Genomic DNA, 12,048 nt, shown 5'->3' with positions numbered 1-12,048 from the left:
TTCTAATAGAGAATGCTAACTGCTGACACTACAGTGCAGATATTGTAATCTCCAAGTAAGTATTACTGAATATGTGGTTATCATTTTGCTGTCTCCTTGTCTGTCTCTTTCTGGTTTTGTGTATGTCCATGTACTCTTATCTGATTATACTTTGCTTTGCATGTGTATCTCTTTATTCCCAGAATGTCTCAATGTCATTTTTTTTCTCTCTTCCTGATGCACTTTCTGCATTCTAAATGTCTGAGGCTGCAAGTAAAGAGATCTTGCAGTTTTTACATTGATTTCTTTTGTACATCAATGTTGATAGAAAGTTTAAGGGAAAGATAATGTGAAGTCAAAGAAATTAAGACAATAATGGAATCAATAAAAATACTGACAGATTATACTATTAACTGGAAATATAATAAAGAGCTTGCAAGTAGAGAAAGATGTAATTATAGTCGCAGATATTTCATTATAAGAAGAGAGAAATATTTTCATAAGGGATTGAAGTACAAAAGGATCTAGAAAATTAAAAGATGGGCAACGTACATTGTAAGGAATTGGAGCTAGAAAAGGGAAGGTAATGCTCTTTGGATGCATCTGAATGCATGAAAGCACTTGCACTCAGCAAGACAGCAAGGACAGAAATGATATTAACAGCTTTGAACTTTATTGCATCTCTGTAAGAATTCCCATGCTATATCAGATCTGGGTATCTTGTCCAAAATTTGCCATACTGCCTCTTCTGAGAAAAGCATATGCACAATAGGCATTGTCTGCATTTTGTCTTAGGTCTTTTCTCAATTATTAGAGTTTTGTCTAAAACCTGAAGCACAGGAGTTAATATGCGTTCTTCAGGTGTTGCTATTGCCACAGTAATGTTGTAGGAAAAATCTCACACTGTACAATTTATATACATTGAGTTTGGAAAGTTTTGAAAGTTTCTGACCTCGAGAACTGTGGCAATAACTTTCAAAGCCAAACCACACACTGTGCGAAAAGGAGTTTCTTTACAGGTAAAATTTTTCAAATCTCTTTGAACGTTCACTTTTCTTGCATTATGAAAAAGGGGCAGAAGGAGTTTCTGACAACTGGGATATCCTTGATGTCCATGTTCTTTTCCGTGGTTAATGTTGTTAACTTCCTATTTTCTGAACAAATATGTTAGTAAATGTTGCTTTCCTGTAGAACATATTTTGCAGAAAGTACATTTTTCTTCTTGCATTCCTTTTCATTAGTCAAATGAAGTTCATTTTTCTAATGCTTTTAGAGTTGTTGCTTGTTTGTCAGGGTCTACTGCTTCTGAGTAACAGTATTTTGCCCCTTCTTAGCCTTCTTCCATGTCATCTATAAATACAATAAATAATCTGGGATCTTTTATGAAACCTTAAGTTAAGGATTTGCATTATACCATGACAAAAAGTGAAACGAGATCTACAAAGAGAGTTAAAAGCCATTATAAGTCCAACTGGAAATCACAGTCATACTTTCTGGCACACAAGCCAGATCTGAAACAGCTGTATGGAGCATATATGCTTTTTTTTACTCTATTCTACTGAAATATGATACCAAACAACATCATCTATATCTAATTTTTTCCCTCCTCAGCTTCACCAATTGGTATAATAAAATATATTACTTTTTCCTGAAAAGCTTGTCTTGCTACTGCCCCACTGAGACAGCATGACATATACCTACCTTTTCCATTGGCTTTCCTAGGAATTTTATTAATGCAAGTTATTTACTGATCATTCCATGGCTGCTTAACTTCTTTATTACTTTTTGGAAATTTTAAAGAATCTTTTGGAAACATAAATACATCTCCATCTATGCCCAGTTTTTCTTTACCTACTGCTTTTCTGGTTATATGTAGTAATGATCTACATCTTTTCACTAGTCCTTGCCTACGTATATAAATGCAGTATTCCATTGGACATCAAGACCCATATCACTAATTGCTCTTCAGCTCAGATCTTCATCAAAACCTTAAGAGAAAAAAAGATGAACTTTGTCACGTGCCCTGAAGATTAAAAAAAAAAAACACACAAAAAGACCCCAACAAAACAAACAAAAATCCTTCAAATGTGTGTGTGTGGAAATTGAGTATAGTCTTTCCCTGGCTCGGCAGAGAATCTTTTTTCCCCCTAAAAAGCAGAAGATGAAATCATGTTACCATGTTTAAAAGATTATGAAAAGGTATCTTTCAGCATGGGACAAAAAGATCAATAATAGCAAAGAAGTTAATTAAGGCTCTTTGATGTGATAATGTTGAATAAGTACATATTTTTGGAAAGGGAATGTATGAAAAAAAACAATTTGGAAAATATGAAGATATAGGTATTAGGAAAGAGAAGCAAAATAGGTGCTCCCTAGGTGGCAGGACTGAAATATGTTGAAGAATAGAAAGAAAGGCTGTTAAAGCTGAGAACTATACTCATAGGCCAGTAGAATACATACCACAGTTAAGTTACAAAGAAATTGATTGAAATTTAAGATATTAGTCAAAGAAATGGGGGCTTAAAACAATACTAAAATGAAGAACACAAAAAATATGTTTTCCATAAAGATTTATCTACTCTAGAATAAGTTATGATATTTGCATACAATGTTAGTTTGTTTCTTATTGCTTGCGTATTTTCCTTGTAAGGCTGGCTAGGAATGATCAAAGACCAGAGTTGTCATAATTTATTCAACAAACACTCGTATGTCTAATTAGAGGTCACTGCTTTTGCCTATCACTTCACCTTAGCTGATTGTTTTTCTCATGACTAATTGCATGAATTGAAGATCCTTTTTAATCAGTCAGACAATTTAATGTTTCCCTTTTTCTTAGTAAAGCTATATACCAGTTTTCATGGTTAACTGTCAAAGCTGCATGATCATAGTTCAAATAACTGCATTTAATATGATGCAGACAGAAAGCTGACATGACTTTTGGCTAATTGTCTAAGCTGTGGTGGAAAACATCATCCTTATGTTATTATCTTCAGTCCCAGACTTACAAAAAAATCCCACCAATAGAAAGCCCCCACTGAAAGGAAATCACAGTAAGTAATATTAGGCAACATATTGCAGGGGATCTAATAAGGGGGCTGTGTAATTTATATATTTGATTTGGCAATAAAATTAAAATTAAAAAACTGTGGGAAAGACTGATTCTGGCCAACACAACATTAACATTTTTCAGAGATATATTTAATCAGGAAAAATGGTGGGAGTTGTGTAAACATTTCAGTTAATCAGAAATTAAATGCTTTTCCATATTTTAGAGTACCCTGAATCACTTGCAAAATATCATGTGAGAAACAAAGAACTATTTTTAAAAAATATGTGCCTCAGTTGTTAAGGTATACATTAGGTAACTGAGAATCTAACATCAACTCCCTTGTCTGATCTGATACAGAAATTTGAATTTAATCTCTTTTATTCAAGAAAGTACTCCAAACAAAGAGCAGTGAGATAATCCAGTATAAAGAATTTCTCAATAATCCTACTTCTAGTTGAATGCAGTCCCTAGTGATGAGTGAAAAAGTCTCTTAATGATCTGTAATAATTCAAAACATGTTATTATTGAAATATAAATCTTCTCCCTCTTACATTCTACAATACACGTTGCCAAATTAACAGGAAGGACCGCCTCCTTCCCTAAATCACTAAATTGAAAGTCAGTTGATTTGCACTCTGTCCTATAACATCCCTTAAACTTCTTGTAATATGCATTTTCTTTCTCTCCAATAGTTGAAAGAAATAACTTGTACAGGTTGTTTAGACTGTTTGCTAAGTCTGGGTTTGTAGTCTGGGTTTTGGCATCTCCTTTGGGACATTTCAGTCCAGTACACTGTTACATCACCAGATGGCAACCGACCCTAGAAGGCACTTCTTCCTCTTTCAACTGTTGTGATATCTGATCTTAACAGTGGGGGTTTTATGGGGTCACATATTGTTATAATTTACATTACTGTGGATCTGCAACTGGGGTCTGCTGGTGAGAAATGGGGGAAAGGTAACAGATACAGACAATTAATGAAGCAAGAAGCAATATAAGACATGAACTGAAGACGGAGACTTGTAGTGAGATAAGGGAAACATGCATGAAGGAGGAGAACCTGACTAAATGAAATTATTATGTTCAGTTGTATTGCTTTAAATATAGGGTGGGTAGAAGAAAAATCAAACATTTCCTGTTGCATCTGTACTCAGGCAACAGAGGCCGTAAGTATTCAGCCTCAATTGGCTGCAATACTTGTTTCATTTGCCTTTATAAACGTAATATACTACACTTCTTATTCATGCTTTGGAAATCCTCTTTTCCACTGCCAAGGTAGCCAATATAACCTGTAGAACTATGAGTATGTTCAAAAAGGAATGTGATGCCATTTAGTGATTAACATTCTTGACATGATGTTATGTGTAAATACTTTCAATAGAAAACCAGTCACAAATCAAGTAAGAAAAATGGGCATTCATTATTTCTTACTGTACATATAAACTTTATCATTAAACTTTCAAAAGCCTGTAACAGGGACATGCAAACTAGAACCCAGAATGTGTTAATTAAGATATAGAATGGAAAATTTAATTAAAGAACTTCAGGTAGCAAGTGGACAAAGGAACAAAATCCCCTCAGAGTGCCACATGATACAAAAAAAAATCAATCACAATAAACACACAAGGAATTTTTCTTAGGTCACAGATAGAAGTGAGATGAGGCCATCTTGTGAGAAGGCTCTTAGTTTTCTGTCTATGCATTTGGGAGAGGAAGTGGGGAAGGAGGAGCTAGTAGCCACATTAGACGAGTTAGCTCAGTCTTAAATCAGTAGTGGAAGATGCTGGGGAGCATCTTCCCTGAAAGCTGAGAGATTTTGTGATAGCTGATGAATGTATGGACTAGTTGCCCTCCCATCTCCAGTCATTGGTACCAGCTGAAAAGGCACACTTATCACACCCTGCCTCAAGGCTGCGGCTTGGCAGCAGATACCGCTAGAGAAGGCTTGAGCAAATAAAAATTGTGATTCAAGTGACAGCAGAACCTCCCTCCATGGAATGGTAGTAGGAAAATAATTTCCGGTCTCTAACATGATAGATAATTATTATCTGCAGTTGTCTGAGTACCTTCCTGGGAATAATCTGGTTTGCTGCTCCAGGGAACATAGCAGAGAAGAGCACTTGACGCCTCAAAGTACACTGTCTCCAGACTCAGCAGGGAGACAGAATCTAACAGCTTAAATATTTCAGGAACGACTTGCTAAACTACCACTTAAGTTTTAAAATAGCATCCTTTCAAAAAAAAACTTTGATGGGAAGGATGATTTGTCTCTCACCTGTAAGATATGGTGGATGGTTCTGGGCAAGAAAACAAATTAATGCATCAAGTTCAATATTATCATACTTAAAAGTATGCCACCTACTTAAAAAACTACTACGAAATATATAGTGATTTTTTAGCTCAGGAAATATAACCTCTAGTAGAACTCCAGCAAACACAAGCATGAGAAATGTTATGATACGCCCCTTTGGAGGGGAGGAGGTGCACAAAACCCCACACTTCCCACTTCCCGCCAGGTACTGTTTGAGACCTTGAAAGCAATAACAGTTTCCCAGATCAACTGCCTTGAGCGAGAATACTTGCATCTGTGGGTGCCCACACAATCTAGGGCACAGGACACAGTTTTGACTGGCATTCACATTTTTAAAGAATATTTGCTTAAATTTAAATCTGAAGCTTCACTGTGTACTTTAAATTACAATATCTAACTCTGATGTAAGGATAAGAAATTTAAAAATAAACATCCCTTTAAAAGCTCTTGATGTAAGTTTTTCGAGAATTAAATTCATGGTTCATAAATTCTCTTTTCTAATTCATTTACTTTTTTTGGCATCGTCTATGAAATTCAGGCCTGTTGTCTCTCAGATGAATGTATTCGTACCGTCTGTCTCCAGAGCCCTAAATATTTTGATGGTTTAGTTGACATCAGTTCATTGCTTTTCATTTAACTTTAAAACTATTCCCTGTAAATATTTAAGTAGCAATGCCTTAAAAGAAAGAAAGTAGGTGAAAAGAACACACATTTCTTTTCCATATTCAGTATTCAAAGTCACTGTTTTATTTGTGAGTTTTAAATGAAATTAAAAGTAACAAAATTTGCCTTTCTGAAAGATTCAATAGACGAAGGGACCAATAAACAAACATAAATCTTATAGTGCTTTACCTAACTTGTCAGATATCTTCTAAGTCATTTTTAACTGGGCTCTTAAGAAAACACATAGGATCCAGTATATTGAAACAAAAGTACTTAGGTGTGATAACACACACCTCCATCCCTGTATATGAACCCTGTAAGGAGCGTTAATGATATTCTTCTGTTATTAGACACAAAAAAGATATATAGCACAACTGATGTCATAGCAGAGTTAATTCTGAGATTATAAGGAGCTCTGTCCTACTCAAGATACATTGTACCCATTTTTTGTACAGCTGATAGTCCTCAGAATTATACAGGTGATATTTTACTCATTGCCAATTATTTACATCAGATTGCTCTATGTTAAGTCAGATGATGCTAAGAGCAAATAACTCCCATATAGTCGTATGCCATCCAGTGGCATTCAGATTCTAAATCATTTGGTCATGAGGAAAGTTTTCTGTGCTCCTCCTTTGTATAGTTCTACTAACCACAATTTTCTGATTCTCTCAGAGCTGGTGACTCCATTGTTTTGAAATGTTAGGTCTTACCCATTTTTACAAAGTTCGTGGCTGTATTCCATCCTATCCCTATGAGAAGATTTGAAGTTCAGATCGGTTATGAGGGATTGGTTTTTGAAGTGCTGGAGCGTGTCCAGAGAGCTGCCAGGCTGGTGAGGGGTCTGGAGACCAGGTCATATGAGGAGAGGCTGAGGGAGCTGGGCATGTTTAGCTTGGAGAAGAGGAGGCTGAGGGGAGACCTCATTGCCCTCTACAACTACCTGAAAGGAGGTTGGAGAGAGGTGGGTGTTGGCCTCTTCTCCCGGGTGAATAATGACAGAACCAGAGGAAATTGTCTGAAGCCGTGGCAGGGGAGGTTTAGATTAGATATTAGGAAGAATTACTTTACTGAAAGAGTGTTCAGGCACTGGAACAGCCTGCCCAGGGAGGTGGTTGAGTCACCATCCCTAGAGGTGTTTAAGAAACGTCTAGATGTGGCACTTCAGGGCATGCTCTAGTGGCAGAGATTGTAGGTTGTGTGGTTGGACTCGATGATCTCGAAGGTCCTTTCCAACCATGAAGATTCTATGATTCTATGATTCTATGTTTTAAAGTAGAAACTATTTTCTGGATATATCAGTGCAGCTCACATATACAAACGAGATTTACATGCTCATATATCTGCATACATATATCTATATATGTATATGCCTGCGAAATCAGTAAGGTTACACATAGGTAGATAACAATAATTTATGAGTAGGAGGAAAAGGAGATTTTATTTGCTTTAAAGAGGTATCTATTAAACTCCTAAAGCTAGTCACATTATGGGCAGACCCACCACTGGCCAAAACTGATCACATTGGTGACACTGGTGGCACTTCTGCAATAACATATTTAAGAAAGCATAAAACATGCTGTGCAGCAGCTGTGGGAAAGGAATGAGAACATGTGAAAGAAACACCTCTGCAGACACCAAGGTCAGCGGAGAAGGACAGTGAGGATGTGCTCCAGGTGCCAGAGTAGATTCCACTGCAGCCTGTGGAGAAGATCATGGTGATGCAGGTTGTTCCCTTGCAGCCCAAGGAGGACTCCATACAGGAGCAGGTGGACATGCCTTGAAGGAAGCTGTAGCCCATGGAGAGCCTGTGCTGGAGCAGGCACCTGGCAGGAGCTGTGGCCCATGGAGAGGAGTCCACCCAGGAACAGGTTTTATGGCAGGAACTGTGGCCTGTGGGAAAGACATGCAGGAGCAGTCTGTTCCTGAAGGACTTACCCCATGGAAAGAACCCATGCTGGAACAGTTCATGAAGGATTGTTTCCTTTGGGAAGGATCCCACAGTGGAGCAAGGGAAAAGCGTGGGGAAGAAGGAGCAGCAGAGATGATATGTTATGAACCAACTGCAGCCTCCATTTCCCATCCACCTGCGCTGCTCATGGGGAGGAGTTAGAAGCATTATGAGTGCAGTTGAGCCTGGGAAGAAGGAGGGGTGGGGGGAAGGTGTTTTTAGTTTTGTTTTTATTCCTTACTCTCTTACTCTGTTTTTAATAGGCAATAAATTCAATTAATTTCCCTAAGTCAAGCCCATTTTGCCCATGATGTTAATTGGTGGGTGACCTCCGTGTCCTTATCTTGACCCATGAGCTTTTTCATCATATTTTCTCCCTTTGTCATGTTCAGGAGGGGGAGCGATACAGCTGCATGGTGGGCACCAAAGTCAATCCACCACACCATGTTACACATTCTCTAGACTGCTTTTTCATTAATTCTATACTGTATTGGCTTGGTTTTTGTAGCTAGGCATTCTGTGTTCCATGATGTATGAGAAGTTTATAGTTACAAAGCTAGCTGAGACACATATGTATGTTTTTATAGTACTGGGAGAGAAAGAGCTCCACGTATCTGAGATCCATGTGACGGGGAGACTTCCAGCATTCAGTCAACTGTCTAGGCAGCCCACGATAATGTTCAAATATGTTGCTCTTCTTCAGTTCCAAGTGATGACAAAGTGAAAGAAATTACATGTTCTCATCATGATACTGCTTCCTTCTGTTAATTTGTGTCTAGTCATGTCTTATGAGTTTTAAATTGCAATGCTAATGTGTTGGTTTTAGCCATATTTTTTCCCCTTGTATAATTTATAAATATAACTAAAAAATTAATTGTAAAATAACCTGTCACTATAGCCTCAACACTATTTCAATTTCTTTACTAGAATAGGATAGGATAGGATAGGATAGGATAGGATAGGATAGGATAGGATAGGATAGGATAGAATGTTTCAGAGTAGGTTTATACTTGTATCTCCTTGCTCTGCCTTAAAGTTATCTAAGTGAAGATTGAAGTTTTCCAAAATTTCTTTTCATAAGATAGCATTTCCTGAATATAGTGTGTATATATGGGTGAAATTTTACCTCTTTTTATGTTAAAGTTGTGATATGATGTACTATGTAATGGAACCTATTAGGGAGAAGATGTTTTCATTTATGTGGGTCTCTTCTCCCAAGTAACAAATGGTAGGACAAGGGGACATGGCCTCAAATTGCATCAGGGGAGGATTAGATTGGATATTCGGAAAAATTTCTACACTTAAAGTGTTATCAAACACTGGAACAGGCTGCCCAGGGAAGTGATGGAATCGTCATCCCTGGAGGTATTTAAAAGATGGGTTGACAATGTGCTTAGTGACATGGTTTAGTGATGGTTTTGCCAGAGTTAGGTTGATGGTTGGACTCGATGATCTTAAAGGTCCCTCCCAACCTAGACAATTCTATGATTCTATGATAATGATAATGATCTGAAGATACAGTGGCTCCAGGTGCTGAATTTTTAGAATCTAAAATAATACCTACAATTGCACGGTACAGAAGCAGGTGCAGCAAGATAAGCGGTGTAACCCAGAAGTTGGAGCTGAATGGACTGTCCTTGTACTCATGGTGAGGAAGAAGGCAAGGGCTGTCCATCAGTCAGAATAATGCTAGTTATTGAGGACTAGATTTGCCTGTCAGGATACGACTTTGTGATACTATTACCTCAAGATCTTTGCGAAGTTTTAGGCCAAGCCTTCACCTGCAAGGCATTTATCCAGATTTTTATTTGCTTTAAACCTTGTATTGGGTGTCCCTGGCAAAGTTTTGGTAGTGAGGGGGCTTCAGGGTCAGCCTCTGTGAGGAGCGGCCGGGGCTGCCCTGAGCCGGACACAGCCGGTTCCAGCCGGCTCCAACCCACCCACCCCGGGGCACGGCTGAGCCATGGTTGAGCCCAACCAGGCTGCTGGCAGGAACTCTGGCCCATGGAGAGGAGTCCATGCAGGAGCAGGTTTTCTAGCTGGAATGTCAGCCTGTAGGGGACCCACACTGGAGCAGTCTGCTCCTGAAGGAGGAGAAGATCCATGCTGGGGCAGTTGTTGAAGGACTGTAAACTGTGGAAGGTAGATGTGTTAGCAATGAAGGAGTGACGCTGAGCCTTGGAAGAAGGGGGTGGGGGAAAGGTATTTTAGTTTTTGTTCGTTACTGTCCTACTCCTTTTTTTTTTCCCGTCCAAGAAATTAAACTTTCCCATTTTCCCATAAGCCAAGTCTATTTTGCCAGTGGTGGTGATTGATTAGTGATCTCCCTGTCCTTATCTCTATTCCCAAGCTTTTCTATCTTACTTTGTCCCCCTGGTCTGCTGAAGAGCAAGAGGGCAGCTGGGTGGACATCTGCCAGCCAGCCAAGGTCAGCCCACCATAAACCTGTACTAGTATATCTGGCTGGAAATGTAGGTTAGAGCTCAGGTTTGATTTTTATTTAAATTTTACAACAGGGGTAGTTATTAAATCATTGGTGGGGTCATAATTATCCAGTGTCTTTCCATTGTTCCCCAAAGGAAAACAGGGACCATTTCTTCTTACAAATGACACAAAAGGGTTAGAAAGCACTGTTTGTTTCCTTGGATCAAAAAACATAGGACATGCTAGTAGTCAAATAGAAGGGATGACAAAATCTACAAGGACACACTGATGCTTTTTTTCTGCCAAGTTCAGTGAAGTTCACCTGGCCCAGATTCATGCAGCTATTTCCCTCAGGTTATCAGATACGTGGAGTAACTTTTCACTGAGGAAATACCATTCCTTTTTAAATACACTTTCTCAAATGCATATATCAAGCAAAGTGAGCATTGGAGCATCTTTCTTTTTTTTTTCCCAGAAGTATTTTAGATTAAGTTTCAAAAGGCAAAAGGAGTATTTAAAATGATCTGCTTCATCAGAATATGACCTTCAGCAAGAAGCTGTCAACAAGATAGTGAGATAGTCAGAATTATTAACTGGACCCCAGAGACATCAATTGTAAGCAGTTTTGTGAGGCTTGAGAGTTACAGTACACAAATCAGACAGTGGAACCTTTAACTTTGCTAATGATAACCATCACTCTAGACTTATAATCTTCTGGATGGTATTTCAGCTGATTCATCTTTGTTCTGTGACAAAGACATAGATTCCAGTGATTCATTACTGTTACATTCCCATTAGCGGAATATTCACTCACCCTAGGGGCTTGTGTAAATGGCAATCCACTGTAAGAAGAAAGCATTTCAGGTTGTGCCAGATTTTTTTGTAAATACTTTAATTATTTTGAATTCAGATAAATATAAGAAAAAAGGAACTCTCTCATGCCTGTTATTCTCAGTTAAGGGCTAAGACAATAGATAAAAACCACAACAGAGCTGAGGATTCAAGCAGAAATGCAGATTATACATGTCATGCTCAGCTTTCTGAGGTCACGATTTAAAAAGCAGGCAATTATTTGGTCCACAAGCATACGACAGTCATTATCCGCTCATCAGTAGCTCACCCTCAGCATTACTCATTAATACGCTTTCTTGAGAGATGCTGTTCCGGCTATGGCTATGGAATTTGCAGCCACTATTTTTCATTTCCTTCTGCACCATGATAAATGGGAAGATTCTGGATTGACCAAGCTTGGTACCTGCATTTGCTAGTTCTGCACTGTCTATTCCAGGCAGTATGAACTTCCAAATCAGTCTGTTTGATAATAATGATTCAGTTTTATCGGGAGTGATACTTCTGACCCGATGAAGTCATCCGACCATCTAGATTCTCTGTATAGAAATAGTAGTCACTTTTTGATGTGCTTGTCTTCTGAGGTTAGGTGATTTGTATTCCAAAATTCCTTATTTATCTCCCTGCCTGTAAGGAAGATGGGATTTGTTAGTTCTGGCTACCTGGATAATCCGGTTGAGTTGTTCGAGAATCTAGTTTAGATTAGATCCAATCCTTTGCTCTTGCTAGTTTAGGAATCTTGATTTAATAGTTAAACTTCGCTGACATGAATCCACACCTTCAGGGAACTATTCAAAGACTAACTACTACAAGTCTAACCAC

General features: G+C 38.3%; 1 long non-coding RNA gene across 1 annotated transcript in view; it reads right to left on the bottom strand.

Annotated features, from left to right (window-relative positions):
* Nucleotides 1–6,065: 6,065 nt before the first annotated feature.
* Nucleotides 6,066–12,048, bottom strand: part of LOC141748512 (uncharacterized) — a 95,877-nt gene continuing 89,894 nt past the window's right edge. The window contains exon 3 of the long non-coding RNA XR_012589013.1: nt 6,066–7,895. This is a non-coding gene — a long non-coding RNA (uncharacterized LOC141748512). The remainder of the gene's footprint in view (nt 7,896–12,048) is intronic.

The sequence above is a fragment of the Larus michahellis genome, chromosome 1 (assembly GCF_964199755.1).
Source record: "Larus michahellis chromosome 1, bLarMic1.1, whole genome shotgun sequence".
NCBI lineage: Eukaryota > Metazoa > Chordata > Aves > Charadriiformes > Laridae > Larus > Larus michahellis.
The sequence above is the reverse complement of the archived record's forward strand: the minus strand, read 5'-3'. Positions and strand labels throughout refer to the sequence as shown.